We start from the raw sequence: 22,780 nt of genomic DNA on the forward strand, positions 1-22,780 counted from the left end.
CATTGTACCCCATCGCACACCAGTTCTTTGCCATCTTAAGAAAGCCCAATTTCGCTTCTTAACACGTAGCGACTTATTTTTAAAGAAAATGTTTCCTGAAAAAAATATTTATAGTGCAACTCACTTACTTTGGGGATTACATTACTTAAGACGTTGTCTACCTACTGGTTGTGCGCCCCATCCTCCTTTCAAAGTCCAAGCATGTTACTTACGGCTGGTAAAATAGCTCAGTGGGTTGAGCGCTCGCTGCTGTGATCTGATCTGCAGGTTGCAGGTTCGAATCCCGGCAAGGCCAACTCAGCCTTTCATCCTTCCGAGGTCGATAAATGAGTACCAATTTCAGTTGGGTGATATTGTATGTAAATAATGTTCTCTGTAAACCGCTTTGGATTAAGGTGCTATATAAATAACACCTCATTATCATTACTTGTCATGAATAAGTGACCTTAGGCCAGACCTTGTTAACCAGGCTGGCAATCCATGGTGTATTTCCAGAGGAAATATAAGAAGGCGGAATTTGTAAAAAGATCGCAATCGGCATGTCTTGATAGGAGGGCGCTCCTGTAGTATCCATTGCCTGCTGACATTTTCCATTTCCACCTCAACGAACAGTGTGCGCGCGCCGAAATGTCCTGCTCCGTAATATCTACATTCAAAAACAATCTATTGTTTCAGGGTGCCATCTAGTGGATCTTTCTATAATTAGAATACGGTTTGAAAAAGGGATTGTAACTGTAATTTCCCTAACTCAACATATATATTCTACCCATATATACTGGAGTAACCAATACCCTTTAACGGGCTCAATTTCTCCCCCTTAAAGCTCCCCCTCCCAGCCCTTCCCATTTGTACTATTTATAACGAATCTCTAATTAGCCCTTGTTACTAACAAATGCAATGTAAACATGTAATTCGACATTCACACCAGTAATTCAACATTCTCACCTGCAAATCGACATTTTTCACAATCTTTATTCACCAAAATCAATTTGTTGTATCTTTATTTTGTAAATCATTTTTTTCCGTCTAATGGTCACCAGTTGTATTTAAGCAATATCAGCCGAAAACGGGCAGGCGGGCATTACTGTCTCTGGTAATGTCGCCAGTACATGCCCCGGCAATACTCCCCTCAGAGTAATATTGCTATTAGTACTCCCGCATGTTGTACCAAGGTACTAATAATGTTTTTTTTTTAAGTTGAGAAAGGATGTGTTCACTGTTTCTCAACTTTAAAAAAGCTTCAAAATAAGACGGCCATCATGGATTGGGCAGAAGGGAACGACACGTATTCCCTTCTCCTTTTCCATAGTGACCAGTCATGTGTCGGGGAGGCACTGGGAACACTACTGTTCCTGGCACCGCCGAGGGACAGCAGCGCAAGGTAAGTGGGGTGAGAGTGGAGGGGCGGCTAAATATGTAGAAAAGGGGGATGAAGGCAGGGGGGATGGGGCCGCGGGGGCGCAGGGGAACACTTACCCGATTATCTTGGGGTGGGGGGAGACGGGCTCCAGATCCAAGGAGGCTCAGAACCGCGGCTTTACCATGTGGTCAAGCCCCCATTCTGACCCTCCTCGTTGGCTGGGACGGCGAAACCACACCCCGATGGGATCTAATAAAGAATAAAAGAATACCTATTTTTCCCTTTCACTATGGGAATTCTCTACCTATTTCACCAACTAAGGTGCTCGTCAGCCGTGGATAAATGACCAAAGAAATCAGTCTTCCATCTAAAGCTAACCTAACTGACACGACCACTTTTACCATCAACAAAGGTCAGAAGAATGACTCCCTTCTCCTGTTGGTTGTGCTTCTGCACGTGTTTGGTCTTCTTTCCTTTTTCCTGATTATTATGCAATACTCGAATAGTCTCTCGTGATCCCTTGTATAAGTTGTTGCAACTCCCTGACGGGATTGATAGTCGATCTCCTTTCATTAATGCTTGCTTGGTGTACTGTTAAGAAGTAAATTGTTAATGCAACAGACAAAATGTACAATACTGGCTGTTCAGTACGAAGCCTGTTATGTAAAACTACCTAATGTTCCAGGAGGTTTCTGTGCTCAGGGCCATGATTTTTGGAACAGGGGTAAGATGCCGGGTTCCCAATCCTTTTATGCACAGCTGTATGGAAATAAACCCTGTTCCCTTTTCTTTCTGTTTAACTGTTGGCTTGTTTAGGGATGAGCTCCAAATCAGAGCCCCATAGCAAAGCATGCTGGGTATTGTCAAAGATGGCACAGGAATAACTCCCAGTCTCAAAGGCTTTTTGAGGATTTTCATTGAAGATTTTGTGGATCCTTCGCCATCCCTATACCTCCCGTCTGATGTAGAACCTCCATCCTACCCCAGGCGTCTGGTTATTAAATACAAAAGATTAACCTGTACTGTCTAGTTCTGTCTTCTTTTAGTGATGAGGTCCTAAAGGCTGAATGCCTTGTCTCACTAAACTCCCTCAGGGACTTCGTAACTCTCCCTTTAATGTCCAGTGTCCAGTGTTCTAATGGGGCATTTATGGGACAGTGCATTACAAATACATGGATTGATTCAGGCTTAGTCTAACATGCCTACTCTCAACTCTTCCCTTTCTACTCTTTCGTCCCGTCTAAGCTGCCTCTCTGTTTCTGCCAATCTCCTGTCCCCAAGATGTTCTCACTCCTGCTTACATACCCCTCTCTGCCAGGAACGGATTTCATTCCCTGTCCAATTTGGCCCCATCCTCCCCACCCAGGGAATGTGTGTAAAGATAAACATTAAATATCCCTGCACACTTTTTCCATGCCGACATGCAGGGCAATGGAGATGGCGGCTTGGAAATGCAAAGTGTTCATGTTCTGGGACCCTGTTCCTTGTCTTTTCAAGGTACGTTCTTTGAGGGAGGATGGGTACTGCTCTACTTTTGGTCCCAGGTGGATTAGAGAGTCTCTCGGTTGTATCGTGGGCTTGCCACTGTTGCTCAACAGCGCTGTAAGGGCCGGGCCTCTTGTCTGCTTCGTCTTCCATATATGAATGTTAAGGAGGCCACAGGACTCCGTTTCAGGGAGACTTTTCTCCTGAGAGCGTGGCTATCGTGATATAAGATAAACACGATGGCCAGGGGCCCAAGTGAAAAAGGCAAGAGGGAGATCCACTCCCAAGCTAAAAGGAAGAGAAAGAAACGAAAACAAATAATTAGCGGGTATAAGGCCCTGCGAGAAACAATACCCCCTCCAAATACCACGCTGCTCTTCCTACCTGTAGAAGGGATCGGTAACGCAGTTGGACCTATGGAAAACCAAAGACCTACTACCAGTGGAAGGACAGTCCATAGCCCAGGAAAACTGCCTGCCATTGTAGCCGGTGGATGTAAAAAGCCACAGTACACAGGAACCTAACCCGCGGCGGAATGAGGGCGGAAACTAAAGAAAATAATACGGCTCCACTTCAGGGAAAACACACACAAAATAACAGTGGAGGCCAAAACCAAAATCCAAAGATAAAGAGCCACACACAGTTCCCAAGAACTGTCCCTAAAGGCAATACAGCAGCAATCCAAAAAAACAGCAGCAATCCAGAAAAGCAAAACCAAGTGATTCAAGATAGAAGACAACCACTCAGTGGTCGAAGTGGGCGGGAGCGATCGGAGCGATGCTCCTCTACTTGTTTTAACTAAGTGTTACAGTTCCTATACTTTTATTTTAAAAAGAAACCGTTCCAGAATGGTTTCGTTTTAAAATAAAAGTATAGGAAGAAGTTGAAGCTTGCACTTTCAGTGCTCTGCACGGAGCGTTCCACTAAACAGCAGGAGCATGTGTTTTGGGGTTTGTATTGTGGTGGGAGGGTGTGTGGCGATGGGGTTTGTGGGGAGTGGGTGCAGGCCAGTGAGGAACATAGTCCCACTACTATTTTTCGTACACTTCGACCACTGCAACCACTGCGAAGAGAGCAATCCAGGTCCAGAAAACAGAGGGTCCAAAAGCCAGCAACAAAGATCCATAGACAAGAAAAAGCGAGGCTGCTCACACAAATAAATCCAAGGTTGAGGAGCGCTCTGCTAGTCGTCTCATTCCCTTGTAAATGTTCTGGAACGGGAAAAACACCATTTCCGGGTCGTACGCCAGTCCTCATGGCACAGGAACGCGATGAAGGGTTCGCATTGCGTGCGCGAGCAAGCGGGCCTCTGGAAACCGTATTCCTGATGATGGCCCAGTGAGTAAGGCGCCATGGGAGTCGCTATTCCCGCAATGTCCCGGGCTCTGTCAACCTGACACGTTCACTCGCCCCGTCGCAGATCACTGAAGCGCCTATGGTGCGTGTTTGTACTAGCAACTCTGCTTCTCCTTTTGACCTCTCTCTCTCTCTTCAGCCGATCATTGCAGCGGTCTTGCCTTAATTCAGATCTCGCCAGTTTTTCAGCTTAATGGTTCTTGCTTTTCAGGTTGGGATGCCAGAGCTTGGAAAGCAACCAGAAGACACTGGCAAGTATCTGACACATGAGGTAAGGCTTGAGAGAACAGTTGTTTGCACAGAAACATTCTGGCACAGGGCGGGCAGCAGGCATTTGGGCCCTCTCAACTGACGCAACCCTCAGACTGATGAATCTGAACATCCCGGCTAATCCTCCCACCTGCCTTTGAAACATGACCTTAACCCTGTTTGCCAAAGCAAGTGTATTAGCCTTGCGATGGTGTGAACATTTGTTGAAAAGCTTGTTTTTGTTTGCCTTTGCAGAACATTGGCATGGTCTTATAAGACAATATCCTACAAGACCTGGACAATGTTCTGTGTGGAGAAAAAAAGCAAGCTTTCAGCTATGTTTCACACGATGATGCATTACAGTGTGGTTCTGGTTTGGAGGTGAATGTGAATACTGGGATATGATTACAAAATAATTCAATAATTAAGCAGGCAGCAAAGACAGAGATAGGGTTTATTTTCATACTGCTATGCAAAAATGGGCCAAGAAACCAGCATAGTAACCCACTGCCAAAATAATTGGCCCCTGAGCACAGAAACTCGAGGGTTTGTGGTGGGTCAGAAGAAAGGTGCAGACTCGTAGGGGACATTGTAAAGTGGTTTTCCCTACCTAAGAATCTAACTAAGGTGAAGGTGCTCGTCAGTCATCTGTGAATGTCAAAAAGAATCTGTCCAAAGTCAAAACCCAAGCCTAACTGACCATACCACTATTCTAACAACTAAAGACATGAGAATGACTCCCTTCTCCTGGGCTTTGCATCTTGCAAACTTCTTCCTGGTTCTTCTTTAAAAATGATTTTTAAATAGTTTTTTGTGACTTCTTTGATCAGCTCGTGTAACTCTTTCAGGATTTCATTATACTTTTGTTTCTTCTCAAAACCAGGTCTCTTTGAACTTGTACTTGTATCTTGTTCTGTATTAATGGTTTCCATTTGTCTTTTGTTCCCTTCTTTCCTATTACAATAAAGGGGTATTTTTCCCTTTTCCCAGGGTAGTGATATTCAACCTCTACAAGTCTCTTTCTTGAGATTCTCTTCTGCTTAATTCATAATATTCTTATTCTCTCTAGTCTATGTCTTTGGACGTATAGTTTATTCCGCCCTTCTCCCTAGGCGTTTCTCCTGTACTTTTATTTTCTCTCTTAATTTGTATGCTTTTCAGTTTTCTTCTAATCCCACCTGGGAGGAGCCAGAAATTAGACACGGACACAGAGGACTCATGGTTATGGCCATAAACTATTATTGAATCAAAAATGGGGTTGGAAAATGCCTCACTATCCCAGGAGGCAAAACTACAGGTCTGTCCAATGTCAAGATGTCCAAAGCAAAATGTACTGTGTCCAAAACACTCTTCTGACCCTCACACTCTAAGAATTTACTCTAAGGTGAAAAGGGAAAGGTCTTCGGCCTTACAAAGTGCACAAATGTTCAAAAAGGAAAGGCGTAATCCAGCTCGGCGCACGAGAAAGCAGAACTGAAGCTGCCAACAGGACACCAACTTCTCGCTTTCCTACGCCCTTTTCACCCTACTAACCGACCCCCACCTCCTTGTTTGCAGATCCGCCTGAGCGCCTGGGGACCAATTCTGTTGGTGACGGTGGGCGGCATAAATACCTTTTAACATTAACAAGTAGTTGTGCTGATCAAAAGAAGCCCAAGGAAAACCCATATCCTCAAAAGTTTAAAGTGCAGTGAAGAGAAATACTGGGAAAGGGAGCCATCATTTGGAACTGTGAACTATATCCGTTTGGAACTTTTGTGTTGAAGTTGTGAATAGTGGATTGATGCAAGTCCTTGTGTGCTGTTGGTGCGATTTATGTGTCGATTGTTGTTGCAGTGTAGTAAAGTGCATGCGGTTTGCTGTGCGAGAAGCGGTTATTTGGGTTTTTGTGCGAGTTAAGTATGCAGAAATGTGAGCTTTGGGTTAGTGGGTTATAGGTCTCTTAATCCTTGCAATTCTTGTTCTGTGTAGCCCGTTGTCATACGCTAGAGGTATAGGTATATTCTTTCCCTTTTCTTTCCGGTCTGTCTAGGTTCTAGGGTGATGGTGTGGCCGGTTCACAGCTATGTTATTTGACCTTAGAACACTCGGTTGGGCGAGCATTATCCCCACTCTGGTATTGGTGCTGTATTCACATTCACCCGCTCCCTTCCGATCCATTTACTATCGGTGGTCCATTGCTGCGTGGGATTACACTGTGGGCCAAGGTGTTATTGATGGGTCATCCTCACCCTTCCATCCCGATCGCTCTGCTATTGTTCTCTTGGTACGATTCTAGGTTATCTATCTTTCAATTGGTAAGTAGAAAAGTTGTAGATTGGTATATCCCTTACTTCTGTTGAAGGTCGATGGTTTAGGGAATAGGGGATCGGTTTCCTCTCTCAGCATTCCTACTTGTATGCAAAACAACTTGGCTGTTAGTCTTAATTGTGGTAGGATACCTGGTATACTCTGCTGCCAGGTTTCTTCTCCTCATTAATATAATTTCAACAGTCTTTGTCTATACGTGATGTATCCTTATCAGGACTCCCTCCTGTGATTTACTTTACACACTATCCAACTTGTCTTTGCATGGTATACTCTCCTGCCAGGGCTTTCTCAGGCATTTCACTGGGCACAGTTCCAAACTTGACAATATTTTGCATTCATTCCATTATGTCTCTTTAAGAAATATTGAGTCTCCCATTGTTTCTCCTATGCTTCATGTATTCCTATTTGCCTTCGGTAGGGTTGCTGAAGTGCCCCGGTGTCCCAGCTTCCCTTGGGTGAACTCACCGGCTCTCTGTGGCGTACATCGTCTCTCCTATGGTAAGCATGCAACGGCTCTTCAGCGCCCCTTTCCTTCTTCCCGGGTTTGCTGCCTTTGCTTCGTGGCTTCCACATCTCTCGCAGCTCCTGCTTGCCTGCTCTGGGTTTTCTCTGTGTTCAGGCGTTATGGAGGCTGTTTTTTGGTACATGCGTATGCCAGGAAGTCTTCCTTTTGTGGCGTCCTCACAGCAGACCAGCTGCTGCAGTCTGCTCTTCTCTGCCTTCTCCGTGATCCAGTTAGCTCTACAGAAGTCTCAACAGCTAAGTGGTCCCCCGGTCGGTACCGAGAGGACGAGATTCTCCCAGCCAGCATCTCTCTCCTGTCAGCTGGTTCAGTGTTTTAAATGTCCCAGCATCAAGTACGCGCTCGCAACCACTACAGCGCAGCTTGTGCATCTGGACTCTATTGATCTATTGATCAACTCAGCTTCTGCCTCACAGTACTTTAACTTTCAGGGAAAGGGAAGTCCGTTCTTGATGACTTATATACAGAGTATGCAAAGGTATTCTTAGTTTCTGTCATGGATAGGTGTAGGGAGTTACGACAATGTGCCATTAAAACATGGGAATGGAGGGTGCATCCTTAAAAGAAAGGGGGATACAGGTCTCGTCCGACAAGGTTGTGTTGCACCCTTGAGGGTTGCCTCCCCCATGTGGTCCACCCTCATATAGCCGCCTCCAGGGTCAGGATCAGGTAGCGACTGCCATCCACTGGCCACATGGGGAGAGGTCACTGCTGGGAAAGGAGTAATGACACCATCGGATTCATCCCACATCCTTCAATTCTCTTGCTTTCAATATAATACTTTTGTTAACTTGACTGGGACGACTATGAGCAGTCCCATGATGATCCTCATTCAATTATAAATACGCAACTAAGACACACTCTAAAAAACAATTACGCAACTAAAAAAACAAACAAATTCTGTAACAGCGCCTCGATGCCCGCAGGCTTTGTGAGCACTTTAAAAATGTAAAGTAAATAAATAATCTTGCTTTCCACATTATATTTTCATTAACTTGACAGGAACAAGTTATCCCATAACGACTCACCGGCTGCCTCTCGGGTCTCGTTTCCCCAGTTACCGGGTATTCCCAGGGTTAACGTCACTGGGGCCTCTTTTCGGTCAGAGTGTGTTCTGCTCTTTGGCTGCATGGCTTCTCAGACTCCTTTGACGTCCCGTACTCCATATTCTCCGTCTGGTCGGACACCTGGCTCTTTGGGTATCAGGACATTATGCGGTTTTAACTCCATAGTAGTTTTGGCATTGTTTTTGGGACATCCGGTCCACCACGAGATCTCCGTGGTCACGGTACCAACATCTGTTTCTCACCCTATCCGCCTTCCAGGACGCAGCACGTCCAGCTCCCTGCTTTCGGTACACAAGCAGTTTTGTAACTCATGGGCTTTCTTGGTCTCACAGTCTCCTCCCCTCTCAGGTGCTACATCGCTGTGGGGCTTCCCTGGCGGAGGCTTGTGTCTCGGTCAGTCTCTCAGCTTGTTGCAGCATCTCTCCCTGCTTCATCCTCCTAGTCCCAGTTACATTTAGTCTGTTACAATAACAATGATCCTCATATTGGTACAACCTGGAGGCATGGCTTTACAGAACCATTCAAGCTTGGTGAAATTCTCCTCAGCCCAGCCATGCTACATAAACCACCTCCTTTGGAGGAGCTTTCCATTTCTCCTAGTGGCACTTAAATGCAGACTCTGCATTCACGCGACTGGTGTTCTGGTTCTCAAACAGTTCAAACCACCTTCATGACATAATGCGGCCTTGTGTAGGTTTGGTGTACCTGTGCCCCAGACGGTGACATACATCATTGCACAGCCTTATCGGCACTCGTGTGCTTGCCAACCAATCACTACTTGCCCACACCATCTCCACTAGCATGGCTGCGCTCCTACCTCATTGTCACAATGTTGGCTGCCGTTCAGCACCGTTCGAGGATCATGTATGTTCAGGGACCTAAAGCCAAATGCACCAGCTTCCACATGAACTTCCAGCGATGGCTACCAGGTGGTGCTGTGTTGTGTGTGTCATTAGCTGACGTGGCCTGTTCTATCATCAACTCTCAGGATGAGAGACCTCAGTCTCTTTGTGTGGAAGACTCTTGGAGCCTTATGATACCCCAGTCCACTAAATAGTTTACCTCAACCAGCTTGAAAAACATGTTATAAGATCCTGTCCATTAGTACTGTAAAGCTCTAGTCTTTAAAGGCACCATGATGAGCACACTTCTTGACCAGAGAAATAAAATCAATTTGAGAATCTTTCTGGTCTGTGACAAATAAAGGGAATTCCTCCCTTCTCCCCAATTGGAGGCAACCCCCTTAGAGGCTACAAAGGTGAGCCCGCCCTATACAACCCTCCCTTGGGGTTTGGGCAAGTGGGAACTCCCTGGGAGTGACTCCCCTTTCTATGGGGAACTCCCCATACCCAATGAACTCTCTGCTTATATGGGAGTAAGCGAAGGGAACAAGGCATCTATATGGTGGGCTAAGGGTAATATTGGACTTTCCTCCTGCTTGATAACTTGTAATGAACAACATGTCCTTCTAATTACAGGAGCAAGAATAAAAAAAGGGCTTGAATGGAGAAGGAGATTACCAACGTCGAGGCGACTACCTGATGGGAGATCGTCGGCAATTGGAGGAGCTTTGCAGATCAGCGGAGCCTCTTGCAGCACGGAAGGAGTTGGACTCCCGGCCGTGACGCCACACACCAGGGGAGGAAAGATACAAGGCTAGTGAAGATGCACAGAGCAAACCAAACTTGAAGGCAGACCACGTACAGGACATGATAGACACGGAGCCGAGAGTGCTGCCACTGGCAAGACGGACCCTATCTGGAGCAAGCAATGCAACATAGCAGGTACGTGGTATACCCTGATCAGAGGGAAGAAGATAGATGAGAGAACATGTGGGGAGCATAAAAGGACTACCATAGCCACATCCAAGGGTGACAGGGACTAGATAAGTCTGGGAGAGCGAGACGAGCTAAAGGGTTGCGGGAGGCCGAGAAAAACCTGTGCAGCATAAGCTAACAAAAGGGTCACTGGGACCCTCAGAACATAAGAAAACCAATCCCACCCAAGGGTCACAGGGACCCAAGAAAACCGAGCAAGCCAGAAATAGAAAAAGGTCACATGGTCCAAAACGAGCTAAGTGAGATATTGGGTCAGGGAAACCCAGGCGAGCCACATGAACAAAATAAGTAGAGCAAATACTGACACAGTATATCAGGGGAGCACAAAAGCAGCTGGAAGTTAGTCAAAGTGTGGAAAGATCGACATAGTTGTTGGCTCAGGGAAATATGCCTCCAAATTAACAAGATTGGACATTTTGTTTTTTCAGGTAATTCAGAATACTTTGAATCTTGGAAGAATTTTTGATAGACTGACAAGACCGGATTTCTTTGGGAGGAACCCTGTTAATTTCTACGATTGATCAAGGCCAGGGGGGATTCCTGGAAAACACAGAGAACTTTGTGAAGATCCAAAAGTGCAGGGCACTATTTATTTTATGTTTTGATAGTGGTAGGATCAGTTTATTCGATAAGTTTGAACCAAAGACTATTTTTTCGACTACAGACAAGCACCTTAGTTTAGTTTGGTTAGGAAGGAAACTCTTTTTTTAGCCATAGAGTCGGTGAGGCATTTTCATTTACTTTAAATAAATGCAAGCTTAAATATGTCCTCTGGTCCGAGTCCCTCTTCTTGCTTGTCAAAAGTCATTCAAATGTTTGATCAGATATCGACCTGCTTCAGGTTGTTGTTTGCCCCAAGTGCCACTCTTTTCCTCAGGCCTGGTACATAATCCCCCACATCGAAGGTGGGAGAGGATTCCCAATCTTCTTTCACCAGGGTAAAAGGGCCTCTTATTGGAAGCCCAAAGAATAGCTCAAATGGGATAAAACCCAACACCCTCTTGAGGCACTACTCTATTAGCAAATAAGAGACATGGCGGAAGAATGTCCTACTTCTTCCAAAACCACCCATCATCCTTGTTAAGGTTCTGTTGAATCTTTCTACTAAAACCATTGGTTTGTCAATGATTCGTGTGGAAAAACATACGTAATACCTCATTCCTTCCACATGGCGTTCATATACCTGGACACGAAGTTTGCACCCATTCCGATAATGTTCGTTTGGGAAGCCAACAAGTGCAAGGGGGTTTGAAAATTACGTGCCAATTACATTCCATGAAGGGACTGCCTCAAGATATCTAGTGGCATGGTCATTTACCACTAAGATAGTTATTTGCTGGTGCAGTAGGCGGGTCAAGGTTTTAGGGCACGCCACTGCCCAACCCGTGGCAGATTCACATGCAGTCTAGCATATCCAAGATATTGGCATCCTTGATGCTTAGTGCATCAGAAAACATGAGCATGAAATACATTTTCCAGCCCACTCACTGGCTCCACACAGATGCATGGAGACAAGAGGAAGTGGAGGTAAGCGGTCAGTGCTCCTCAATGAGTCCCATTAATTATGTCATGCCTCTTTGTGTTTTCAGTGATTTCTTGCGTTGATCTCCTGCGTATTGTACTCAAACTGCTTCTGAATTAGTTGATTGTTTTCTCACCTGATCCCATGGTACCCGACTCTTACTGGCTGTTTTGACCCACGTTCTGTCTTCTGGTTCAGTACTCCTTGGTATGGCAAAAACATTAAACAAAGCATCACCAGAGCATTAAGTAAGATAAACTCAACATAGTATGTGGTTGAACAGATTCTGAGTTGAGAAATTAAATTAAATGTGGAATTTTATGACAATTTAACAATATGTATTGTGAGGAACCTGAGGGCGTCCCCACTGCTTTTCCCTCGGTATCCTATTCTCGGTTGGCCAGGGAAAGGCCATCGCTTTTAGATGCTGATCCTGGGGGTGGATATGCGAGGGAGGATCACCTGGGTGGAGGAGACCTGGGGAGTGGGGAAAGGACGTCCTTAGGTGAGACATGGTATCACCCATTTCCCTTTCACAATGAATCCTCTATCCATCAAGCCTTTATAGGCTTTTGTCAGCCCTTTCCCTGTTCGTCCCCTAATACATACCCCAAAGCACACCAGTATGCTACTGGGTCGAAGAAGAGGACAACTAGAAGAACACAGACACATCTCGACTCCAGCCAGGTACTGAGAGGAGGAGGACAACAAGAGTAAAGAAGGACCACCGCTTGCGTGGTGAGCGGTCTAGTCCTTTTTGTAATACTCATGGAGGCAGGAACTTTAAAAGCCGGAATCAAGATGGAAATTGAGTCAGTTGTGGGAGTACGTCCAGGAACTGCTGGGTGCAGGCAGACCTCTCCGGTGAAGCAGTGTGACAAACGGTGTGTCTATGCAGCAGCAGTGGGATTACTTCCTGCAGTGTTGTCATTCTGAATTTTTGAGGTTTGACATACTTGTTCGCTGGGCGCAGGTGAGATCCTTTTTGGGTACAAGGAACTACACTGAAAAAATACCCTTGTTTACATGGTGAACGGAGACGACTTTTCCAGAAGGACTTGAACCTCTTCCAGCAGGATGCACAGGTGTTCTGGTGATACGCGTCTGCTTTTCGGTGGGGTGGTATCGAGGTGGTCTGTGAAACGCGATGCAGTAGCCGTGGGTAACGGTCTTTAACACCCACTGGTATGATGTGATCCCCTCCCAGGCGTGAATGAATGATAAGTGGCCCCTGACCGGGGAGGCGTGGGGGGTGGCCTGAATCGGCGAGTCACTTTGAGGTGGAGGCCAGGGAGCCTCTAGGAGTAGAGTTCCTGCCTCTACCTTGCCTCTACGAGGTCCTCTCTATTGATACTCGCCATTACCGGAAGAGCCTTGGCCGGAGGACCAGGGGTGTACTTCATCAGCCATATTGTCCATGGGGAGACCGGGAAAAAAGATTGTCCACGAAATGAATGGCGGGAGTTAGAGCCTCCACGTTGGTGGAAGGGCTTGGCCGTGATCTGGCTGAGTGATTTCAGCGTTTCATGCTCCTTCTTGGCAGTCTCCAGGGCGTCATCAACAGCTTTCGCAAAAAGGTTGCAGTCCTCGACTGGTTGAGGCCTGAGTTTCTGGTTTAAAACTGGAGTTCTTCAACCAGGCGTGTCTCTTAAGTTAAGTCTCCTGGGCTAGAGTGCGTCCAGCATTCTCAGCAGAGTCCAGAGTATTTTTAGTATGTTGTGGTTAACTGTCTTCCATCAGCCACGACCACCAGCAGGGTGATTGGGTGGGCTCTGGGACCTCTTGAAGGCCATCGTGGACTAGGCCCCATTGGACGTCGATGTAGCTTGCCAGGAGAGTTGTATTGTTTGCAATCCTAGTTGAATAGGCTGCAGAGGCAGTGATTGGTTTTCCAAGGTCATAAAGTTTCTTACAATCCTTATCCGAAAGGGATTCCGGTGTGGCATGACCCCGTATGTTTAGTGTATCGGAAGGAGATGGCCGGAATAATTCTTCGACCCGAGGGTTGACCGCCCATGTGATAGACAGTGAAAACAAAAAAGGAGCTATCTGCTTCTTTATAGAATTGAGTAAGGGGATGGCTTGACTAGTTGGAGGCTTCTCCTTGAGGATATCCTCAACAAAGTCAGAGTCAGGGGCTGCCTCACGTGTTGCGATCGCGAAATGATCAGCCACTCTCTTTAAAATGGCGTTATGATATGATAGTTTATTTATATAGCACCTATACACAATGTGTTTCAAAGCGCTTCAAGGCAAGGGAGAGAACAAGGGAAAATACAATGACATTCTTACAGGCCATGAACAGTAAGGATGTGAAATTAACTATCGTACTCGGCCTGACGACATTTCAGATAGCTCTTGAGCTAAGACATAAATAAGGAAGGAAGGGAGGGGGAGAGTGGGAAGGAAATGGAAACAGACAGGCGACTACCGTAGTAGGCCTGACAACATTTCTGGGAGAACCGGAGAAAAACAAAAGGTGAGGGAGAGGGGTGCAGAAAGGTAGGGGAGGAACAAAACAAGCGACTATCATACTAGGCCTGATGACATTTCAGATAGTGCTGGGGCGGGGGGTGGTGAGGGAAAAACCAGTAAGGGGAGGCGGGAGGAGACAGACTAGGTTGCTATCATTCTAGGTCCAGGGACGATTCTGATAGAGTAAGTGCATAGAAGAAAGTAAGGGGATGAGATAGGAAAAGGGAGGAGAGAACAGAAGTAGCAGTAAAAAGAGTGGAGAAGCAAGAGGGGAGAGTCAATACAATTGCAGAAGTCAGTAGTAACACATAATGTTGCAAGCCAGGATACATGATGAAGATGGGAACAGCATGATTCAGAGCCACCATGAGTACAAGATGCAAAAGAAGTCCAGCATGAGAGTTGAGAAAGGGTGACGCACCGTGAATTAAGTCCATAAAAGTCAAATCCAGCATTGGCCACAAGACATTGATGGTGAAACCAGAATGTATCGGGACAGACTCCTGCTGAAGCAGAAGTAGGCTTGAGGGGGCTGAGGAGGGAGTCATCCACAGGTGACAACTCCCTTTGTGGAGGCGAAGAAGACGGATCTAGACAAATGATGTCCGGGTAAGGGGTGTGTGTTGGTGATAGCCAAGGGCCCTGATCCCCTGACTGATCCTGATCCCAGTTTGGGTCTTGGTCAGCTGTGTCCTGAGCAAATGAATGAATGTCCTCATAGGTATCCTCCTGCTCTGAGACATCCAAGATATCCTCTTGGTGGCCTTGCACACAGATGGGAAATTTCAGCAATTTATGTGAAATGAGCAGGAGTTCTCTTCCTTAGGTCTTTTGGGAGGGATATATTTGTCATTTAGTTTTCAAATCTCTCCCTAGTCCATGGGGAAGATGCAGAAGGGTGTGGAGGTGGAAAGATTGCCCAGAAGGGGGAGATTTTTATAATAAGGCCTTAAAGAGAGGCTGGGGGGAGGCGCTTCAGAATACTCCTCTCGACAAGAGGAGGTGCCCTTATGTTCTGTAGCTGCCAAAATAATAGCCGCAAGGCTTTTGCAGATTTTCAGCGGCTGAATGGAAGTTGTCGCGACGCGCCTGATGGCGCCGTCGTTGTCGACAACTCCACCAAAGCCTTAGGTTCTTGTGCGCACTTGGAAGGTGGTCAGTGAACTTATGTTTTTTTGGGTGGACGCCTTTTCCAGAGGAATGCCCAGTCGCATGCTGTGAAGACTGTTGCGTGTAGGGTGCTGAACCACGAAGTTCGAGAGGCACCAAAGTTTTCCACGGCTCTATTGGCGTTGCACGCTTCTTCGACAACTCCGCCGAGGAGGCCTTAGGGGTTGTGTATTTGTGGTGCGTGTGTGCCCCTCACCAGGGTGTGAACTCCCCATAACGGAGCCGGGGGCCTGTCTGTCGGGACAGGCATTTGGGGGCCTGAAGTTTCACCGAAAGGTCGATGGGTTCCAATTCGGAGGCATGGCTGCCGATCGATTCCTCGTCGTCCGAAGCAAAGGCGCCAACGGGGGAATGGCTTTCGGCCTTCATAGCATAGGCCGCCTACTGTTTAGTCTGCCTGTTCTTCAACTTTTTCGGACAAAAGAGCTTGCAGGAATTGCATGAGTGCTCGTCATGGTCTTGAGGCAGACACCGATTGCAACAGCGATGGGTGTCCTGCCACGGAAACTTGCCGTTACACGACAGGCAACATTTAAAAGGCGTCCTCTCCATAGGGTGACGGCAGCCAGACCAAATAGAGAAAGAGAAGGGAAAAGGAAACTAATTATTGAAGAATAAACCCAGGGCCCCACTCGACCTACTGTAAGGGCCTGGCCAGACGGCCTAGGCCACGCGGTCGACAGTCGCAGAGCAGTTGTGGATGTCTTCGGTAGCAGGAAGCCCACGAGGCAGTCGTCGAGAAGATAAGTCGGGAGACTAGACGACCCTAGGTTGTGCGATATCCATGGAGCTGTGTGGGTGCAAGCAGGAGCACAAGGTCTTACTTGTCTGTTTCCTATTTTTTGTTGGGAGTATTTGGACTCCCTATTTTTATTTTTTTAGGAGCATTTGCCTATTCTTAGGGAGTAAAAGTGGCTGATATGCTCCTTATCTGTAGGGCTGATTACAATATCAGTAAATACGATCCTTTTTAGATTTTAGTGACCAATCTAAGAAAATTGGTGGGAACACGTGGGGGGTATTCATGACAAGAAACATTTTGGGAGGTGAGGATCGGTTTGATGAAATCCTGACAACAAAAAAGGAAGGGCAGTACAAAGATTATAACCCCCAACATGCAACTAGATCCCCTTGAAGAATGTCCAGTAATGAACTGAAGGGGCGGAATGTGTCGGGATTAAAAAAACAAAGATTACATGTTGTCTATTGTGAATGTACATGTTGATTTAGTTGGTTATGTAAATATGGATACCTAAGGGTGCAGAGGTAAGGCTCAGACACAAAGGTGGTATAGTTTTGGTTATAAACTTTTTTTTAACCAGTAAAAGGGTTGGGCCTCTCTGTCCCTAAAGCTAAGAGGGGTTTCCCTGCCTCAAATATCAGGATGTCAAATAAATAGTCAGTAAGTCAGTGTTGTGTCCCAAAACCCTACTTCCGACCCCAACACTAATAACCAAAATCTAATGTGCGAGGGTGTTCTCTTCCAAACTGAAGTGGTAATGACAGTTCTTGCCAGCAGAAAGGTTCCCAATGTCTTGGGTGGTCAAAATGACAGATGAAATGTTCCAAATGGACTGTACTATTCCAAGGATTAGGGTTTAGCTCCTTTCCCCTGGATTCCTTCTGGTTTATCTCCTTAGGTCCCAGACCCCATATCTTCTTGGAAGAACTTCACTGTAGTCTTATATTTTCACATGGGTGCGAATCCCAGACTCGCAGTTCTGTATTATACCAGCATGGTGTACTCTTCTACCAAGCAAAGGTTCTCTTCTGATCTGTCACTTTTTTCTTTCAAGGTCTCAGACCCTCTTATTCTCAAATTCTCATGAGGGTGCAGGTCGCAGACTCGCAATGTGTGGTCGTAATAGATCGGTTTACTCTCCTGCCATGCTCTCTTGTGGACGGTTTGTCTCGGGGTCCCAGACCCTCTTATTTGGCTCTTAAATGGTCGCGGGTCCCAGTCTCCCAATGGCCTGTTGCAACAACTTGGTTTACTCTATTGCCAAACATACATATGCTTCCTTCTGTACAGTCTGTTTCTCTCAGGGTCCCAGACCCTCTTATTCCGTGGCTCTCATATGGGTGTGTCTCCCAGACCGTCTTATCTCATGTTCTGCAGTTTTTCCTTGATCCCTCCCGGACCTCCAGCACCTCTCTGCCTGCCCACGTACCTGATTCTGTGGTTCGGGTCTTCCGAGCACCAGTGCTTCCCTCCAAGGCTCTGGCAGCGTTCGGACATTCTCTGCGGTCAGTGGCGTCCCTGCCAGTCAATTTGTGTTCGGGTTCCTCTTCTCGTTGGCAGTTGCTCTGCCGTTCTCTTCTCCCTTCTCGCGATGGGGTTTTTCTTTCCGGTGGCTTGGGGCCTGGGGACGCTCAGAGGTTTGTTCGGGCAGCGAGCAAAGTAGCTCCTCCTTGGACTACATTCATGCTCTTGTTCGCCTCTGTGCACCGGGTCGCCTGCTGTGGTCCCCTGTTCACCGGGTCAACATCTCCCGTGTTTCGTCAGTGGATGGCTCTCTCCATGTTGGTTTCCCTCTGCTGTTTTGTATTTCCTTTGACCAATCAAATGCTGTGAGAGACTAGACTGTCCACTACGGTTCTCTGAAGTGATCTACATACTCCTGGTCATCTCCTTCACAGTACTTGTATTAGAATTATATGGAAAGCAGTTGGTATTTTCAGGGTCACTAGTCAGGTTTAACGCATTAGTTGGTTGACCTTACAACACAAGACAGTGTCACTGGTTGGGGACAGAGAAGGAGAGTTTGGGTTTGGGAAAAAGGGATGTGCATATTATGTCTAACATGTTAGGCAATTTAAAAACCATCCCTACTGTTGATTGGTATACATGTTAACATGTTTTCAGAAATGACAATACATGCACTTCATAAGAATTTTATGTACAAGTGTTGGAAACAATAGAGATTAACTGTTAAATCAAAGACTATGAACATGAATAAAGCATTTTATAAGTAAATAGCCCCTTTATTAGTTCCTTATCATGGAAATTGTGTTATCATTTGTTTACCTGTACCTCTCAGTTGTATATATAATTGTGCTGCTTGGAACACCTGTAAATGGAATTCTGCCTGCTACCTGGACATGTTCCTTGCCTCACAACTCAGGCTTGTTATTGCTTGTTTGTCGCTGGAAGTGTCTTTGCTGGTTGTCAACTTACGTTTTGCTTACGGAATTGATGTGGATGCTGTCTGCCTGGTTTAAGCCCCAGCCTTTCCTCTACGTACATTTGTCTCATGATTCTAGTTTTGCACTCCTGGCGCTGGCTTCAGCAAGTCATCCAATCCTGCTCTGCTATTGGCTGGACAGTATTCTTTTGCCTACACTTTCCCCATTAACTCGAGTCAGGACCCTGCAGACTCTTGCTCACTTTTTGTGGCTTGACTGCGTTCCAGAGGGGCATGGAACTTCTGACTTCTGGACTCTGACCCACCTCAGGGTTGGAGTAAATTACTTAAGCTCAAGGTTTCTGTAATACCCGTTTTTGGAAAAGGAGGTCAGCAGGTGTGTTTTAACATGTGGCGATGGAGTGTTGATTGTTGTCTTTGTTTTCCTTACAGCCTTAGAGTAAGACCTTGCGGTATCCCTCCCCACCTTCCACCGGACTGTCCAGCTAGAATTGATAATTGCTGTCTTCTGGTTGAGGGTAAGGGGAGATGCTTGAGGGGTTTTAATTTCATATCTCAATCCCTGCAGGATAGTGTCACGAGTCCCTGGATGTTGTCACTTCTCCCTGAGGGGAACCCCTTCCCATGGGGCCAGGGAGGTGAGGCTGCTACCCGATAGTGCTCCTGGGGGTGGTACTCAGCAGAAGGATCTCCTGGGGAGGGACCCCCACATCCCTATGGGACTAAGGACAACTATCCAGGAAGAACGCAGTATACTTCCCTCAACCCCACTCACTTAACCCTCCTCTATCCTGCCATCCCATGTACATGTGTCATGTTACTACCATTGCTGGGACGATGATGAACATAGTGAACCCAAGAGAGATCTATGGTAAAGGTACTTGGATGAAGAAGAGTCAGTTCCACCTTTGAGAGCGCTATTTATTTATTTTATTTATTTGCATTTTTAAAGCGCTCATACAGGCCGCAGGCATCGAGGCGCTGTTACAGGAATAGTTTTTTTTTTGTGTCATTGTTTTTGTCTTAGTTGCGTATTTATAATGTGCTTAAATACCCAGAGGTTTCTAAGCGCGGACCCGGGGATCGAACCTGTGTTGCTTCGCGTCATCTTGGTTCCAAGGCGCACACGTTGCTGCTGAGCTATCCTCCCGGGGCGCTCCTCAAAAGACTATGGCGCAGTCTAGTGTTTCAAAAATTCTGATTGGCCAAAGCCAATACAAAATAGAAGAGGGAAAACCAAACAGAGAAAGGCCCGGCAAACACCCTAAAGGTACCTAGAGGACCGGGATGGTGGGTGAGGCTGCAAAAGAGGAAGGCACGGGTCTGGGACACGCACCCAATTGAGAAGAGCATCACAAAATCCTCTTTGGCACAGTACCTGGTAGAGGGGTGAGCCAGGCCGGCCAGAGCAATCAGAGCGAGAAGTACATGTCTGGGACCTGCACCCAGTTGAAAAGACCACCACAAATCACCTTCTTTGGCATAGTACCTGGCTGGAAAGTGAACCATGTCTGCCAAAGAAAAGCGGCAGAATGTTACAGGTCTGGGACCCAAGCCTACAGTCCAGTACAACTAGGTGAAAGGAAGACCATGGGAAGAGAAGCATTCCCCATGGTGGCGTAACTGTGAGAATACAGTACCAAGAGAAGGGAGACATTTTCTTGGTACACCAAAGCCTGGGGAAGGGAGTCAATCCCCCAGCTTTCGTGAACTGTGATAAAATGCCTGAGGTGGGCTTGGGGGAGGGAGTATTTCCTCCAACCTTTGTGAATTGTGATAGAGACTGAGAAGGGCCAGGAGAAGGGAAGATATTACCCCTGCTACGCTGAAACTGAAAGCCAACAGAGATCAGCGGAAGATAGCCATGCACACTGGTGTTGTGTACCATGAAGGAAAGCCAAGGAAGGGCCGGGGAAGGGAGTCACTCCCCTGGCACTGTAAAAATACAGAGAAAAAGATACTGGGAGAAGGGAGGCATTCACCAGGAACCCAACAGTGCAGAAAACTATGGGCAATAAGTAAATGATGTTTGAGTTGGAACTTTATCTTTGGAGTTTGAACTTGTTTTGTATCTTGGAAAGTTACTGAGACCTGGGGAAGGGAGTCATTCCCTCAGGCAAAGTCTTTTCAGTCTGACCGAATCCTTAGTTACTTAGTGGAGGCAGGGAACCCCTCTTAGAGTTAGGGTAGAGATGGGTTTCCTCTTTATTTGGATTAAATAAAGGTTCATGCCAATAATCATGCCACCTGTGTGTTTGTCTCCGCCTTCTGCACAATTACAAATGTAAGATTGAGGAGCCTACCTATTGTACGATTGGTTAGCAGGCATGCAAAACACAACAGATTTGTTTGCATCCCTCCTACTGGCTATGACCAGCCTGCGTGTGGATAGGACTTCAGCGCATGCCATGATCAATCAGTGTTTGGATTTAATAAAGTGCCACCCATGGAGCAGGACACTGCAGATCTTGTGGATCCTTCCTGTTTTGTATCCTGCAGCCACCTGCGGGCCCTCTCCATCCACATGCTGTCCCTACACAAACAGTCATGCCACACATGTTTCCGCTGACACCATCAGAATGCTTCCTGGGAGGTCTGAAGCAATAACACATAAACCAGTGCAAGCTTCATAATTTAAGCAGGCTCATGGCATTCTCAGACTATACAACTAAGGCTGCTTTTGTACCAACCTATTTGGGCGTAATGGCTTTGATGCTTTTTTATGCATCTCTGATCTGGATTTGAACTTCAGGTGATGGCTACCAGGTGGTGGAGTGTTGTACGTGTCTTATTTTTGTACAGGTTTTATTAGCTGAAATTGCCTGTTCTGCAGTCACATTATAATAAGAAGGTTTTTTCTTGCTTTTTTAAGCCCACCATAATACTGATGGTGTTTAGGATATCAAACTGTGCCACAGTGATGATCCCCAAGCATCCTGAAAAAGCTATTGGTCTTGGGTTGCTAAATATATGTACAAAATAGCACTGCCCTATAAGACCATAACAATTTTCTGCATGGAGTGAAAAAGTAAGTTTCATTAATTCATTTGCATTTCCATCATGCATTGCTCTGTGGCTCAGACCTGATGAAGAACGTCATGTGATGGTTACTAGTTGATGCTGTGTTGTGTGTTTCTCGTTAGCTGAAAAGGCTTATTCTACTCGTGCATTACAGAAAGGGGGTTTTATTGCTTTTTCAAAACCACCACAATACTGATGGTGTTTAGTGTCCATAGATTTAAAATGAGAGCCCCTACACTGGAAGAGGAAAGTAAACTTCTACCTGATCTGCTCCATAGTAGCCTTTTAGGTGGCTCAGTTGAAAGGGTAATTCTCTACACAACAGACGCTAGAAAACCAAAAGGTGTGCAAAACTATGCTCTTGTAGTTTTCCTCCCAATTTTCACACTCCTTGAGAAGGATAATGAAGATATTCTACCTGTTAACAGCAAGGGCTATAGGATTTCAGATGAAGTAATGGACCACATCATGTCTGTAATGAACAAAAGGTTGGACCTTGGGGTGATGGAGCCTTTCGATATTCCTTCCCCCAGTTCTGTGGTTCTGGTATCAAACGCAAGCTATAAAGACTTAAGATTGTGTGTTGACCATAGGGCTCTCAATTATTTTCCTAGGACAGAGGCCCACCCACCCTCTTCCACAAACTGGTACATTAATAGATACTTTAGGTGCTGCAAAGCACCCCAGCATTTGTATCTCTTTTCTGGTTATTGGCAGATTTCCTTATAAGTATAAGCTGTATAAGTAGAAGCTAGCATTTAAAACCTCAGAAGGCCTCTATCCGTTTAGGGTGATGCCTTTGAGATTGAATGATGCACTTGCCACTTTTCAAAAACTGGTGAACCATGTTCTGAATGGGCAAGATGACCTTTGTATGGTATATCTTAATGATATGATGGTCAATGCCTCCACGTGGGAGGAACACGTTTCCCACTTTGAGGAGAGTGCTACAGGCGCTTCCAACAAGCAAGCCGGACCACAAAAAGGCATCAAAATGTCAGATTGGCCAGTGTTCAGTGGTTTACCCTGGGCATTATGTAGGATGAGGTAAGATCCATCCCTCCACAGTATAGTACACGCTGTACAAGACTGGGAGACCCCCAATACTCAGGCTCAGAGAGCCTTTATTTTGAATCACTGGGTAGAAAAGATACTTTATGGCTAAATATGAAACTATAGCACCCCCTTTACTGATATTAATTCTCCCAAATACCCCAAAAAGGTAATTCTGATGAAAGAATGTCAGAAGGCCTTTCAA

At 46.1% G+C, this 22,780-nt stretch overlaps 1 protein-coding gene and 1 long non-coding RNA gene across 2 annotated transcripts in view; one reads left to right on the forward strand and one right to left on the reverse strand.

Annotated features, from left to right (window-relative positions):
* The window catches only part of AARSD1 (alanyl-tRNA synthetase domain containing 1), a 441,451-nt gene that overhangs the window by 91,258 nt on the left and 327,413 nt on the right, over window positions 1–22,780 (reverse strand). The gene's annotated exons all lie outside the window — the stretch shown is intronic.
* Window positions 1,309–9,954, forward strand: LOC138521399 (uncharacterized). Its single transcript, XR_011283035.1, has 3 exons — window positions 1,309–1,381; window positions 7,179–7,258; window positions 9,829–9,954. It is a non-coding gene; the product is annotated as an uncharacterized lncRNA (long non-coding RNA).

Source organism: Ambystoma mexicanum, chromosome 13 (genome assembly GCF_040938575.1).
Source record: "Ambystoma mexicanum isolate Mex_15411 chromosome 13, UKY_AmexF1_1, whole genome shotgun sequence".
Taxonomy (NCBI): domain Eukaryota; kingdom Metazoa; phylum Chordata; class Amphibia; order Caudata; family Ambystomatidae; genus Ambystoma; species Ambystoma mexicanum.